The 15778-nt window shown below is 49.6% G+C and overlaps 1 protein-coding gene across 1 annotated transcript in view; it reads right to left on the bottom strand.

Annotated features, from left to right (window-relative positions):
- Positions 1-14897, bottom strand: part of MYRIP (myosin VIIA and Rab interacting protein) — a 123256-nt gene extending 108359 nt beyond the window's left edge. The window contains exon 1 of the mRNA XM_081160157.1: positions 14594-14897. The gene's annotated coding sequence lies outside the window, so the exon portion shown is untranslated. The remainder of the gene's footprint in view (positions 1-14593) is intronic.
- Between the last annotated feature and the right edge of the window lie 881 nt (positions 14898-15778).

Here is a 15778-nt window from a genome sequence, read left to right as displayed (position 1 = left end):
CCAGAGCAGGATGTAGCTTCAGAGCACTGGAAGGTCTCCGGGGCATGTGCCATTAAATCCCAGTAAATCTCCAGCAGGTCTGACAGCGCACCACACAAGAAAGGAGACTGGACAGAACGAAACCCTCAGCTAGAATATCAACATCATCATTTCTGTGGCAGGAATCAAGATCAGAAAACCTGAAGATAGGACACGGTTCATTTCCCACTAAAAGACCTATCCGTCAGTATATCACCCAATTATCGTGTCCGCTTCTGCTGAGACCCAAAGAAACTCCCGTTATCACATTTGCTGTTGCTCAAAGGAGCTGATAAAATGTCTGCTGAAATTAAGCTCATAAATAAAGGCTGCTTACACTTGGAATTTTCAATGGAGAAAATGCAAGCTAACTAGGGGTAAAGCGGATGAGAAACATCGCCTTTTTTCAACTACTTAGAATTTGCATTCAAGTTTGTTTTAGTTTCCTTTGGCTTCCTACATTTATAGGATCTGGCAAAAGGACAAGAATACTGATTAAGATACCCTTTTAAAGAAGTATTCCTGAAAATGGATAGAAAATTAAAAACTATAACAACAACAAAAATCTTTGCTAACCTGACAGCAATCCTAAAGCCGGGAGGAAACATCCAACATGAAGCCTGGGCTTAGCTCTGGCTGAATGCAAACAGTCCGTCTGCATCAGGTGAAGGTCCTGTGCCATGTCAGCTGTTAACTTAGAAGGTAATTATGATGCCAGATGCAACCTGACTGAGCCCCTCCTGGCGTCCACATCCCTGCACATTACTCAGTCTGCACCACGTGTCCCCTCCCTCCCTCTTTCGGGACAAAGTAAAGATATATGGAAGAACTGCACTTTGCTAAAGAGGTTTTCTAGGAACAGGAAAAGACAAAACTTCCTGGCTTGAGATCCTAAGTCCTTCCTATCTGAGTGACAGGGGCTAGCTCTCTAGCAGTGCCCCTATGCTTATCCTGGGCATGGCTATATGCCAGGCATGCCAAACCACCTGCAGTCCCCCTGAGCACTGTGTGCTTCAGGTCTCCCTTCTAGTCGTGTCACCGACGCAGCTCCCTCAGTTCAGGATCCACCTCTACTCTAGAAAAGCTTCCCTGACCGGTCTAGGTGCCCCCGTTTTCTACTCCCCACCCCTCTGCTTTGGCACATCTCATGCTGCTACTCTCCAAGTAGCATCATTCATTTCAATCAACCCAAAAGACTCAAGCATCATCTAAACCGTATCTTATAATTATAAAAATATAATCTTTATTTCCAAAAGCAAATGTCCATTTCATATCATATCTACTTGGTGGGCTACACTGAGGAATGTAAAGCAGATTGCCTTCTGCCAAATGTCCCAATAAACAAATCTTTACCTCCCAGTAAGTGGTATCGAGTTTTAGCAGAAGATATAGCTTGGTTTGAAAAGGTCAGGTCCCCTGAACTCAGAGCCAGCAGCCTTGTCAAACCAGCATCAGGAACTGCAGGATGCTCAGCACATTTCAAGAACATAAATAACTCCCATCCTTCAAGTGCAAGCCTGATAGGTGGAGGCTGCAAAGAAAGGTTCAACCAGAAAGAATTACTGTTCTAAGTGCCAAGCAAGAACCTTAAATGCAACGTGGTAAACTCCACACATCCTACAAATGAGGAATTTTCCTTGTTACAGAGTCCATAAATACTCATTTGTTCTACAGACATCTGGAAGTAAATGAAACATGTTCAGATATAAAAGGAAAAAACATCAATCGCTGTTCTCCATGGGCATCATAACTTAGTAGGAGGGACTCGCAAGTCAGCAAACGCGATCTCACAGAGAGAGTGAGCCATGCCAGTCTGGGAAGTGCACAGGGTTCAACAAGTTAGTGCAAAGAACAGCAAGGGGCCCAGAAGGGGCACCCAGAAGAATTACTAGCTGGAGATAACAAGAAGTTGATGAAAAAGACTTCAAAGGAACCCTGGCTGGTTTGGCTCGTGGTTAGAGCGTCAGCCTGGGGACCAAGGGGGTCTCAGTTCAATTTCCAGTCAAGGGCATATACCTTTGTTGCAGGTCGGGCTTGTTCGGGAGGCAACCGGTGGGTGTGTCTCTTTCACATCAGAGTTTCCCCCCCCCCCCTAAAGGAAAAAAATCAATGGATGAGAGTAACATATGAGTTGGTAGACTGAATAAATCAGATTGCTCTCCTTAATGCGGGTGGGCCTCATGCAATGAGTTGAAGGCCTGAATAGAACAAAAAGACTGACCCTCCCCCAAGTAAGAGAGAATTCTTTCTGTCTGATGTGTTCAAATTGGGCCATTGGCTTTTTCCTGCCTCTGGACTCAAATTAAATATCAGCTCTTCCTGGGTCTCAAGCTTGCTGGCCTTTGGACTGGACCTACACCATTGGCTCTTCTGGTTCTCTAGCTTCAGAGCTTGGGATGTGTCAGCCTACATAACCATGTGAGCCAATTCCTTACAATAAATATCTTTATTTTATGCCTACATATGTATTTATACACATATCCTATTGGCTCTGTTTTTCTGGAGAACTCTGACACATACATACACATACTACACATTATTGGCCAACAAATGACCTGCTTTATGAACCTTGATTACATTTTCTAACTTTCTCTGCAATGACTGTATTTACAGGAAACAAAAGCCCAGTATCTGCATTTGATACTGCATTTCTCTGCTCTCTTGAGTTAGAACCATGCCTCCCACCCCCTACTTTTGTTTTCTGAGGCTCTGGACACAGCGGAAGCCCTGGGCTGCCTCCCTATCTGCTTCCCACCCTTTGGGTGATGTCACTTTGATCCCCTGCACAGAGAACAGCCTAATGAACACTCGATAAAAATACACAATTCTTCAGCCTACTGCGAATTTCCTCTTCAGTTTCACCCAGATAATGATGCTTTTTGCTCCCTCTACTATATAAAAGTCTGGTACATCTCTTCTCTCTGTAATAAAAGTGCATCCAGATAAGAGTTGGCAGCTGGCTGTATTTGGAACTAGACCACATAATTAGAGGGGAGATCACAGGACTACGAAAATACATGCATTAAAACACGAATTCAGACTTCATCGCTTCTGAAATTGTGATCAAACACGGTGGGCTAAAATTTACTGTTCTATTTGTCCTCAAAATAAAGGGGTTAAGACAACGTATCGTAGATGAGAAAAGGAGAATGTTTACCTTCCAAAGAGAGCCACTCATGATCAGGTACTCATTTAGAAGCCTCGATGTATATGTAAACGCCACAATTGCAGTAGAAGCAAATAACAGCTGCAGAGCCTGGGTTTTCAGTACGCAAACCTCAGAGGGTTCTGCACACACCCCTTCCCTGGGTAGATAGAGGCTGGGACAGCTTGCCATCAGGGACAGTCAGGCTCAGCATGCTTAGGGCTACCTGCAGAATGGGCTGTGAGCCGCTGCCCCGAGGAGAGACGGGGAGGTTCCCAGGAGTTGGTGGTGCCCAGGCCAGGGCCCTAAGGAGGGGCAAGGTGGGCCAGGGGTCCGGGCTGAGGGAAGACTGCAAACAGAGGCATCCCTCAGGGACGTGCGCACCGCTCAGTATGTCTGCTGCAGGGTTGCGGAGGGAGGCTATAAAACCACGTTAAAGAGCTTGGGCTTCACCTGAGGGCCCTGGGAGCCACGGCAGGGCCCTAAACAGGTGAGCAACTGGGGGCACAGCAGGTAGCTGTGGGTAAGACGGTGAGGTGGACAGGGACAGAGACAGGGAAGTGGGAGCCACTGTGTGGTCCACGTGAGAGCCCTAAGCGGAGAAACAAGCAGAGAAAAATGAACTCAACCCCGCCTATTTACTCTCTGATTAAAACTCTTTCCTCCTGGAAAATGTCCAGGCAGTTCAGAGTTCAAGTCCCCAATGGGGCCGCTCCTTCCCTCTCCCTTCTCCTTCCTAAGGTGGCCTCTGGCTCCAGGGGGCCGGGTTGGTGTCCGGACCTTATCTATCAAGGAGCAGCCAGCCCTTTCTCATGCTGTGGTTTCTTCAATGATCCAAGGCCTGAGTGCAGTAAATAGGTTTCTTTCTTTTTTTTTGAGGTCTCAATATAGTGCGAGTTGAAATAAATGTCTGAACTAGACTGGAGTATACATTTTCAAAAGCAAAACAGTTTCAAATAGAAAAGCTTACAATGAGATATTGTGCTCAGCTAGGCCTTGCAACTGTGCTTATGCTCAAAAATATATAAGCAACAACATTATAGAGATATGATCCTAGGTAATATGCTATTGAATAGATAACAAAGAGGAGAGTGGAGCATCCTGGGCAATAAAAAAGAAATCTCCAATTCAGGACCATGGCAGGAGGGAAATGGTTTAATGATCTTTAAGGGCAGCCTGATCCACGGGGGGCGAGGGGGGTGTTCAGCAATGCATTTCCCATCGGCGGGAGGTGCAGAGACACATACTGTAATTAACGTCAGCTGCTTCCAGGACAGTTACAGGTGTGCCACTGAATTCTATAGACAACCTTACAGAACTCTTAAGCATAAGCTAACCAAAACTGCTGTAGCTTTATTTTTTTTTTTAAGTGGTTCGGGAATTTGAGAGGAACTGCAGAAGGCTGGTGAGGCAGTTTGGTGTTGAGTAGTAATGCCCATGGATATTTAATTCAAACTGCATAGAAATGAAAACCAAATTTTTCTTCATTTTTCCCCCCTTAAAGTCCAAAGGTAATATGTGGTCAGTGGAATTTGCCATAGCCTGTGCCCGTTGACCCTAAAGTTGACAAACACAACTTGAGTGCCCACTTGTACCCAGAGATACACCAGACAAAGGAGAACCCCGAAATAAAGCACACAGCCCTGCTCTGAGTTACCACAGAGAGGGCTGGGGCAACCTCCCAACAACATGTACCCCTACCTGGCCTGGCTGGGGCACTTTTCCTGTGCCACCTCTTTGCCATCTCCTTCTCTTGGATTCTCAATTCTGCAAAAACAGTTGTCAAAGGGGAACAACCCGCCCCGGTGCTCGTCATGGGGAGCCTCTCACAGGTCTCTGCCCCTTCGCATTCTTCTGATGTTTTCCTTTAGAGTTTTTGTGTGGTTTTTAGTACCCCCCCCAAAAAAAAATATATGACAAGGCCATAAAAGAAAATTAATCACCTGACACCATCAAACAAACACAACCAGTGCTAACACACTGGTTCATTTCAGTCCATTTCCCCCACCCTTTGTAGGTGAAGTGTTGTTTTTGTCCTATGATACACAGATGTAGCATCTTCTTAAAAAATATTTTTATTGATTTTTTTTAAAGAGAGAGAGGAAGGGAGAGAGACAGAGAGAGAAGCATTGATGTGCGAGCCGAACATCGATCGGCTGCCTCCTGCACGCCCCCTACCAGGAATCAAACTAGCAACCTTTTGGTGCATGGGACAGTGCCCGCCCAGCTGGGCCACACCGGCCAGGGCTGCAGTAGCAGCTTTTCTTCACTGGGCACTTCATTTCCAGTCTATGTGTATGTTAGATCACTTTTAAGTATCACTCCTCATGGCTACATTATATTCTACCAAGTGGATGTACTTACTGACCTGCTGGTCAGGCTGCACATCTGGGTCGATTCCAATTTCAGACTATTTCATAGAGAACTATGGTGAACACCTTTGTGCACACAGGGTTTTCCACACTAACGATTTTTCCCTTGGGCTAGATTCCCAGAAATAAAATGACTGGGTCTCTGGTGAAGAACAGTAAGGCCCCTGAGACACATTTTCATGCATCCGTTGAAGGGCAACAGCTACCCAGTGAAGCCACTTGAATGAGCAAAACTGACACAGACGACAACATGCCTACTGTTGACCTGTCTTATTTGTGCAGACTAGCCAGGGGCACTGTTTTAACCAGAATAATTTTATAAAGTATTTTTTTAAACCCTGTTTTTGCTGCTAGCTAGATTTTCAGTAAGCCCCTCCCTGAGGAATGAGCTCTGTGTGCTCCATGCCCATGCGACACACTGATGGCATTTTCTTCAAATTCTTTCATCGTATCGGATTTATCTGATGTGAGTATTAAGTATTGAATGCCAGTCCTCCCAAGTCTCAAGAGCTTTTCTCCAAGACCTTTAGAATAATAAGCCTAAAAGGGGAAAAACATAAGATCTCAGCCTCTGGGCCTGCGTCTCGCAATTAAGCGTATTTCTCACATGTTTCTAAGAGGAAGAGCGGAAACACGGCCAGGACATCGGCTCCCGCAGGAAGGCCATGACTGGAGGAGTTCTTCCATGAAGCCAGAGAGGAGTCACTTGAAGAAAATGAAGGGTACAGCTGTGTTCTGGGTGGTAACCCAGGATTCTTCTCTATTCAGAGCGGCTCTGAAACTATTTCCAAAACACAACCAAAAACACAAAGCCGCATACCAAAGATACAGAGAAATGAACACAGGCAAGAGGGTGGGGATTCAGGGGCAGTGAGAGAGCATGCTCGGGGATCTGCTTTTTTTTTTTTTTAATATGTTTTTAATTGATTTCTAGAGAGAGAGGAAGGGAAAGGAGGAGACAGAAACATCAATGAGAAACATCGATCGGCTGCCTCCTGCACGCCTCCTACTGGGGATCGAGCCCCCAACCCGGGCATGTGCCCTGACCAGGACGCTACCGGGGAACTTCTTGGTGCTTGGCCAAGGGGCTTGGGGACGACACTCTAGCCCCACATAGGTGGGGCTAGATCTGCTTATTCTTTCCTGCACTCCAGCATTTCTCCCTCTCCCAACTCCACAGAAATGAGAGTCTTCCAGAGAAAATTCTCAACTTCCTTCTGACCCAAAGCGTGCACAGCTGCTATGCAAAAGAACGCTAACTTTTCCCCTTAAGTGATATTTAATTCAGCTCTTGCAAAACATTTAAATTTACTTAGAACAATTTGGGCGTGTTGGATGTACTTTTGAACTGTATATTTCAAATCTAAGTACAAATCAAGTAATTCTGATTAAAGTGTAGCACCCAAATCGAGACGTGCCATGATTGAAAAATATACACCGCGTTTCAAAGATTCATATAAACAGAAGATAAAACAACACGTTAATAATTTTCATATTGATTATATTGATTGGGATCTAAGCACCTAAAACGAGAAAAAGGCAGGTGGAGCAGGTTTGGGGGGAGATAATTAATGCACATGTAGGAGAAGATGTCGAGTGGTTTCTCGAGGGGTGAGGGAGACGGGTCCAGCCTAGGGAGAGATATTTGGGGATCACTGGATAGGTGGGATTTAAAACCATGAAATAAGATGATGTCTGCAGGGAGGAAATATAAATAAATGGCAAAGAGAATCAAAGACTCAGCTGTGGTCACTCCAACATGGACACGTCAAACAGAAGACAAAGAGCAGCTAGAGAGAGGTTTTGTGCCCCACCAAGAGCCCTCGCCATCCAGAGAAAGGCCTGGATTGAACACGTCGAGCCTCCTCCCACGAACCCCCACTTGACCTTGATTCTGCCCGCAGCCCTTCCACCTTTTTAGGGAAGGAATTTGAACCAACTCCCAGATTTGTCAAAAATGGTGTTTGGGTTCCCATTTGCCTTGTCCCTTTTGGATCACGTATAGAAGGGGAGATTCAGCGTTCTATCGCCATCCACCGCCAGCAGCAGTCTGAGGGCAGGGAAACTGAGGCAGAAAGTGAGGCCGGTGGGAGTGGGAAGAGCAAGCGTCAGGCACCTGAGAGCTTGGATTCAGGCGGGAGGGAGGGTTCAGAGCTGGGAGCGCGCCGGGCCGGCTGGGGGATCTCGGGCGCGGGCACCGACGGCAAGGGGCCCGCAGTCCTGGGAGGGCACCTGCCATTCCCTGGGACCACGGGGCCGGAAAACTGACCGGAGAATTTCTAAAGACTTTAAACAATGATGAGTGAAAACAGCATTTTAAATTTTTCTCCTAATTAGCCGTAAGAGAAAGAGACCAATCTCAAATACTCTGGTTACATTGTCATTCTAGGAAATCAAAGTCCCTAATGATCAATACATTGCTTTTCAAAAGAAACAGAACTAAGAAACCAGATTCATATACACAGAGACACAAAGACACAAAGACAGCCCCTGCCCTGCTTCCTGAGGATGGAGCTACATGGATAAAGTGACATGAGGCTTGAGACACGAGTTTTCAAGAAGAGGTCAGGGGCTGGAGGAAACTGCTTGTGCAGATTGGGGAAACTTCGGGAAAAACATAGCATAAAGAGGCTTAAGTCATAGTGTTTCCTTTCCTCCGGTGGTGTCTAGGCTCCCCCACCGAGACAACCCCGCACCCTCGGCGGTGGTTACCTTTCATACCCAACAGGGAGAACCATGTATGATGACACAGTTATCTGAGCCACCAGTCAGTGTCAGAACTTTGGGGACTTTGGCAAAGAGCCACATTAGATCCTGGGGCCGTGGGCGCCTCTCGTCCAGGCACCCGCCCTTCTTCGTGTGTCTTATGTTCTTCGCCCAAGTGTCTGCCCAGTGAGATTCAGTTCCGCCCACAGAATGGATCTGGGCATCTCCGCTGCAGATCGGGTATCCGTCGCACCGGCGGCATCACACTGTGAATCACAAAAAGCTACAAAACAGGTGCTCACCTCCTCCTGCAGGCTGCCCTGATTACAGGCACCACAAGATAGCTGACCTTTTACTTAAGCTCTTACCAATTCTCCTAAGTCAATATTTATATGATGTTTCTGATGTATATACTTACATATAATCACTTACATGATGCAAGATTCTAAAAGGAAAGGTCAAAACCCTCTGAGCTTTCTAAATGAACTTTCGGGTATGTACATATACACAAACGTACACACATTATACTTTTTACTTTAACACCTTTGTTCCCCTTCTCTGGCATTATGGTTTCCTTAATGTACAGAGACTATACGTATACACTGCTCAGGCAATTAGAGAGCATAGGCACCTTGGGAAGTGATTTGGCACCAAGTGGTCACATTGTATGTTTACACAAACTATGACCCTGCAATTCCACTTCTGGGCATATATCCTCAAGAATTTCTTTTGCATGTGCTTAAATATAGTTCAAAGATGTTTACTACACATATCTATATAATAGCTAAAAAATGCAGAAGCCATCAAGTATCCATCACAGAGGAGCAGATGAATGAAATATGGTATTTTCATATAATGGAATGATATTTAACAGTTAACATCCGAACATAACTATATAAAACAATCTGACAGTTCTCTCAAAAACACCAAGTGATGCCGTAAGTTTCTTGGAAAATGCTATAGTGAAGTCCGCCGTGAGCCAGTAAAGATGAAGCTATGTTTCTGCCTTACTAGAAAAAAAAAAAGCCAAGTGAAAAAACAAGATTCTGGGTTTTTCCCTCTGCCTATGAAACTGGCAACGCTGATGAATAATTATACTGATCGTTGGCAAGGCCCGGGGATCTGGCACACTCAGGCACGACCAGCAGCAAAATACATTTACAAACTCTCCTGAAGGAGTATTTGGCAGGTACGGATTGAAAATTTCTTGAAAGTAAACAAATTTTGACAAAGTAATTCATCCTAAGAAAATAAAGATGTATACAAAGATGACGTCACAATAAAAAGTACCCGCTTAATGTTGTAAAAGAACGATTTTGTTGAATAAATTATGGTACAGAGATGAAATGCAGTATTAATAGGGTAAAAAACAATGACAGAGCCCCGGGCAGGTGGCTCAGTTGGTTGGAGCGTTGTCTCATACATCAGAAAAAAGGTTGTGGGTTGGATCCCAAGTCAGGGCACATACCTAGGTTTCAGGTTCCATCCCCAGTCGGGGTGCCTACGAGAGGTGACTGATTGATGTTTCTCTCTCACATCCATATTTCACTCTCTCTCTCTTTCTCTCTCTAAAAAAAACAAATCAATAAAAACATATCCTTGGGTGAGGATTTAAAAACAAAACAAAACAATGACAGGGAAGAATAATTATTGACACTAATACTGTTCATATAATTTTGAATTAAAAAATGATCTTATTTGTGCTTAAAAATCATATTCATGGGGCCCTTACTATTCAAGGGCATCTGGTGCCAGCGTAGAGTCACTTAAAGTGAATTCCAAGTAAAATGGGGACCATAATTTCACAGTAAAGAATGGGAAATTAAGAGGTTTGATTTGCTCTATATTTGGGGGGAAAAAGAAACAAGAAAATAATTTTATTTTATATTTTACCAAATTTTGATAACCGTATTTTTCACGGCAAAGGGATATTTAGGCTAGATCCTAAAATTCATGCCAAAGCCTAGACGGTCAAGAACAGCCAAGGCAATTCTGAAGAAAAAGGCTAAGAGGGGGAGATTTATTATAAAGCTTTAATGATTAAATAAAAATGGCATTAGCTCAGGAATCACACAAAAAGAAGAGAAAAGAACAGAGTGAAGAGACGGATCCAAAAATATAACCGAAGTTGGTATAGCACAGAAATAGCAGAAATAGCAACAAAATAAATAAGAAATAGTTAAGGATTTATTAAATGATATTGAGATAGTTTTTAATATGGAAAACAATGCGATCCCTGCCTCACACTACACAGACATATAGATTTCAGATGAGTTTAAAGATCTAAAAGTTTGACCTACTAAAAAAAATGGTAATGCACAGGAAAGGAAAAAACTTGAAAACCAAGGTATATATATTTTTTAAGACCTTTAAAAGAAACGGAAAGTAAAAGAGCAGTGAAATTCATTCTATGCTTATCAGCTTAACGAAAATTAGAGCCTCTGATTAGTAGCAGGCACACAATACGAGGATACAGGGATCCAAGGAACTCCAACAGAGTGCTAGTGGGAGTGCTAAGTGCCACAACTACCTAGAGGGCAATTTGCAAAACCTAGTAGGGTTGAAGTGACAGACAGATGTCGATGCAAGAGCATCCTACGAACCAGATACTCAGCTTCTGGGGGAATACCACCTCGGCATACTCCTCCTGTATGTTTCTACAAGAGCTTATCAAGGATATCCCCTGCAATACTGTTTACAACAGCGAAAGGCAAAAACCATCTTTTCGACCATCAACAGAGAATATTTAAACTCTGCAATATCAAAGAAAAATCACATCTATAATTATCAACATACGTCATCAACACATGTCAAAAAGCAATACTGGGTGAAAAAGAGAAAACCACAAAAATAAACGACAGGCCTCCATTTACGTAAAATTTTAAACACAAAAAACTACATAGGACGGGCACACACTCAGTCCCAATGTTACAGGTTGTATGGACTCAACCCCAAATTGTCATCCTTCGGTGTCTGAATTTCCCTCTTGCTCAGCAGAGAATTTCCAATTTGTGGCAATCCCGGACTCAGACTAAGTAGCTACTAAATGCAAAGTACTATGCTAGGTGCCGGGGAGAACAGAGGACATATGCAAGACCCCTTGCACCCTGCAGAAGGGTACGATTCAGCCAGGGAAGCTGTCGGAGAGGCCTGGCTCCATGCTCGCTCCGGGTCACACAGTGTGCAAACTTAGGAAGAGTGCTTGATTTTCAAGGCCCAGTTCCTTCATCTATAAAATGGGAAGGCCACCCTCCTCCTATTGTGAAGATCAAATGAGTATGTATGTACCTAGTTCTACCGAACACTCTTAGCAAACAGGCGTGGCAGCCATCACGTGAACACAACCATGTAAACAGCGTCTCAGTCACCCTGGCGGGAGAAGGTGATGCACGGGAGGAGGTGTCCACAGCTGGATATGGCATCCCCACCCCCCTGAGGGTTTCCCCTGGTGACTTGGACCCCACGCTGTGGAAGGCATAGGGCATTTCTTCCAGCAACAGTTTAGCTGCACCCAGGCCTATTTATTTTTCCAAGTTCACCACGGACAGTGCTCTGTGAAAAGAGCCACCAGTCCCAGGAAAGAGAGCCCCTTCTCGCACACCTTTGGGGAACTCTGGCGCGAAATTAAACCAAAAGGGTCATAACGCACCGAAGCCAGCTTCTCAGTTGAGCCCTCGTTAACGTTCCAAGGACATACGGCAGCTCCGTATGACTAAAGAGAAGGTAATAGTGTCAGCCCCAGCTGCCCCAGTCCACAGGCCACCCCCCTAAAATGCTGGGATAGCGTTCTATCCATGGACTTAGCAGGCACCGTGGGGGAGGCCTGCAGGCCAGACACGGGGGAAAACCACAGAGTTTGGAAATCACTTTTGGAGACCCTGAAGGGTTGGATTTTACTCCTGAGGTTCCTGTGGGAGGGCTTGGGAAAGGGCGGTGGGCATTCCAGTTCTCCCGCCGACGGGGCGCCACCACGTGGCCACAGCACAGCCAGCTCCTAAATCACAGCCCTGAAATTCTGTGATTTTTCACCGATTTTTAACTTAGGGGAATTCAAATTATTCCCATTTTTATGTTTCAAGTGAGAATTCACTCATACATTTTCTTCATTCACATTTTATTATCACACTATTTGAGGTGTGCGTTACTTAAATGAACTCTATGAATAAGTAAGCCTCCATTTATCAGTGTCGGCACTGTGACATCTGGGGTGCAGCTGGTTACACCACCCAGGGCCCAATGATCAGCGTGTTGGGGGGAAACCCAGTTCAGCGACCACCCAGATCTCAAGGCCAAATTCTTCCTCTCGCTTTCTGGACCAGCTTAGGTATAACTGCTTTTGGTTTGTCTACATTTAAAACAGAAGGTAGAAAATCATCGAGCAGTTTTATTTTCGCTTTGAAACTATGATAACATAAATAATAACAGTCATAAAAATAAAACTCTCCTGTCAAAACGAAGCAGGGTGGTGATTACCCTTGGGATAGAGTGCCTGCAGGGGTCACGGGGAGACTGGGAATAGTCTAGGTCTTAATCTGGGCACTGGTTCCACAGGTGTGTTCAGTTCGTGAAAATCCATCGAACACACATTTGGATATGTTAGAACACACTCACCAAGGCCTGGCCAGTCTTCCGTCCTCAACTGGCCTTTGAGACAAAAGTCTGTGCAAACACAATAATAACCAGGGAGGCTAAAGGGGGGGGGGGGGTGTGCTCAGTTCTCGATGAGGTGTGTCAGCCTGTGTGAATCCATGGCACTGAAGGCCAAGGCCACAGGGAAGCTCTTTCTGTGCCCCTGGGCAAGGCGAAAGGAGACAGGACAAGGTGTAGGCCAGTTAGCTTAAATTGCCATGGCCAGGAGAGGAACAGCAGGAAGATGCAAGTCGTAATTTCAGTCTACCCAACCCAATTCCTCTAGAAGGAGGGACTTTCAGATCTGTGAATGGGGTCCTGGAGGCTGCTGTAAAAAATTCTTTCAACTGCCTCCATGTCTGCCCACAGTGCGGTTCCTCCTGGGCAATCTCATCTTCCTTCCACTTCTACAGCTACCACATCCGCTGAACACCAACTGCCTTGGGAAAACACTACAAGGCAGGAGTTGTTCCATTTTATAGATTAAAAAGTTGAGGCTCAACGATGTTTGTCAGACTCCCCATAACTCTGGAAGTAGTCATCTCATCACTGAGGTGGGGAGGGGGCACGACTCGGTGGAGAAACGGGGTGATGACCTCAAGGGAGGGGGGGCGACCCTCTCCCCAAGCCCCAAGGCTCTGAGGGCCGCTCACAGCCCCCCAGGAGCTGCCTCAAAGGATCTGGAGAAAAAGATTCCCATGTGAAACTGTTCCGCGCCCTGGGACGGGGGTCCGCCGTCCCCTGGGAAAGTGCGGAACATCCGCATCGAGGGCAGGGCGCGCCGGCGGCCGGGAAGCCCCACTCCGGCGTTTCCTAAAAGCCGCTGGGCGCGCGTCGGGGAAGCCACCCCAGGGCGCGGCCGCGGCTCCTCGGGAGCCCCGGGCCCAGCGGCTGCGCGCGGGCGGGCCTCTCACCCCCCGCGCCGCCCGGGGCAGGGCTCCTTTGGGAGACGGACACGGAGCGGGCACCTGGCAGATTCTCCCAACCCTGCCGAGACGTCGGCGAACCGACAGGGAATGGCGGGGATGCTGCAAACGCCGCAGGTCGGGGGTTCCCACCGCCCAGCCGCTCCTCCGCGCGCCCACCCCGGGGGGTCCCCGCGGGGTCCCTTGGGATCAGCCGCCGACCTCTCCCAACAAGGCGGAGTTGGGGGAAGGCAGTAAGAGGGAGAGGCTGGGATGGAGCCGAGTGAGCGCCCCCCTCCCTGCAACAGCGCGCCCCTCTCCAGGCGGCCCAGGGACCCGACCAGACGCAGTCGAGTCAGGTTCTCACTCCGCGCACCTCCCGTGACCTTGAGCGAGTCCCCGGATTAGCCCATTTTACAGAAACTAAGAGTCCGAAAGAGTCAAGCCAGCCGCGCGGGCCGGCTCGGACGCTTCCCGCGGGTCAGAGGCGCCGCGCCCGTGCGCCCGCGGCGAGGTGGGAGCGCGGGGAGCCGCAGCCCGGGAGCCGCGCGGCCCGCGGGCTCGGAAACGCCGGGGCGCGCGGAGGGAGCGCCGGCCGGGCCGCGGGGGAGGCGAGGCTCGCGCTCTGCGGCGACGCCCGGCAAGTCCGCCCCTCCGCAGGGGCGCGCCGGCCTCGCGGGGACCCTGGCTCGGGACCCGCACGGGGTGCGAGGAGACGGACCTGAGGGGCACCGCCACACGCCCACCCCGAAGTTGCCGCAACGGGAGAGGGGCAGCGGCGCAAAGCCGCGGGAGGGGAGGGAGGGGACGGGACTCACTCGGGGAAGCCGGCCGGAGCGGATCCGTGACCCGGGTCGCCGACGGTGGCCGCGCTCAGGCCACCGCGCCTCAGGGTACCCGGGGCACCTGCCGCAGCGCGGCGCGTGGATTCGGAGGCTGCGAGCCGGGCGGCGGGGGCGCGGGCGGGTCGGCGCCACAGATCCGAGCTGCGAGCCGCGGGGCTCGGCCGCCGAACCGCAGCCGCAGCGGGAGTCGGGGAGCGGGCTGGCGGCGGGAGCGCGGCGGCGGCGGCGGCTGCGAGGGAGGCGCCCGCGCCGCAGGCACCGGAGCCCGCCCGGCCGCAGCCGCCCCTGACACCCGCTGGCCCAGCTGCGGGCCAATCAGAGGCGCCCGGGGCGGGGGCGCGTGCGGGGCGCGGGCGAGCGGGGCGGCGCGCGCCGACGCCTGCGCGGGGCAGGGGTGGCCAGCCCGCGGGGCCTCCCGAGCTCCCCGGGCGCGCGGGCGGCACGCGCCGGGAGGGCGGGGCGCCCCGGAGGAGGCGGGGCCGGGGCTGCGCGCGCCCGGGCCTCGGATCCGCGTCCCCTCCTGGGCGCTCCCTCGCGGTGCGGTGCGGAGCGCGGCCCGCGGCCCCGGAGCCCCCCAAGCGCGACCTCAGGTCGTCCCCAGCTTTGAAGTAAGGCTTTTCCCGTCCCCTGCCTCTGAGCACCGGGGCCCGGCCTTGCCTGACCGAGGAGCGACGGGTCACCGGGTCCCGGGCTGGCCTGGCTCTCCCTGCGGCCGGAGTGTGGGCGCCCTCCCGCCCGAGCCTCCCGGAGAGCTCGCCCTCGCTCACGGTCAGCCCCTGGGTATACAGAGTCACCGGGGTCACCCGCCCCTGGTCTGGATTCCTTTCACTCGCTAGAATTTACTGTGCCGGCGACACTCATGCGTTCCACACACGCACGGGGTTCGCGCTGGGCTCGGGGAGCTGTCCCGGGGCCACTGCGCGCCCCAGCCGCCCCCCGAAGGCGCTCCGCCGGGTTAGTGAGCCCGCGCTGGCGGGAGGGCGCCCCAGGATTGCGGCGGGTGGCCTGGCCCGCAGCTCCAGGTCCTGGAAGAGCGGCGGGGAGATGAGAGGTCCGGCTCCAGGCCCGGACTTCACGGCGCGTCTGCATCCAGCAGGCACAAGGCCCGGAATCTCCCTAAGACGGGCGGCCTCCGCTCCGAGTCCTCGGCGGTGAAAA

Source organism: Miniopterus schreibersii (assembly GCF_964146895.1).
Source record: "Miniopterus schreibersii genome assembly, chromosome: 15".
NCBI lineage: Eukaryota > Metazoa > Chordata > Mammalia > Chiroptera > Miniopteridae > Miniopterus > Miniopterus schreibersii.
The sequence above is the reverse complement of the archived record's forward strand: the minus strand, read 5'-3'. Positions and strand labels throughout refer to the sequence as shown.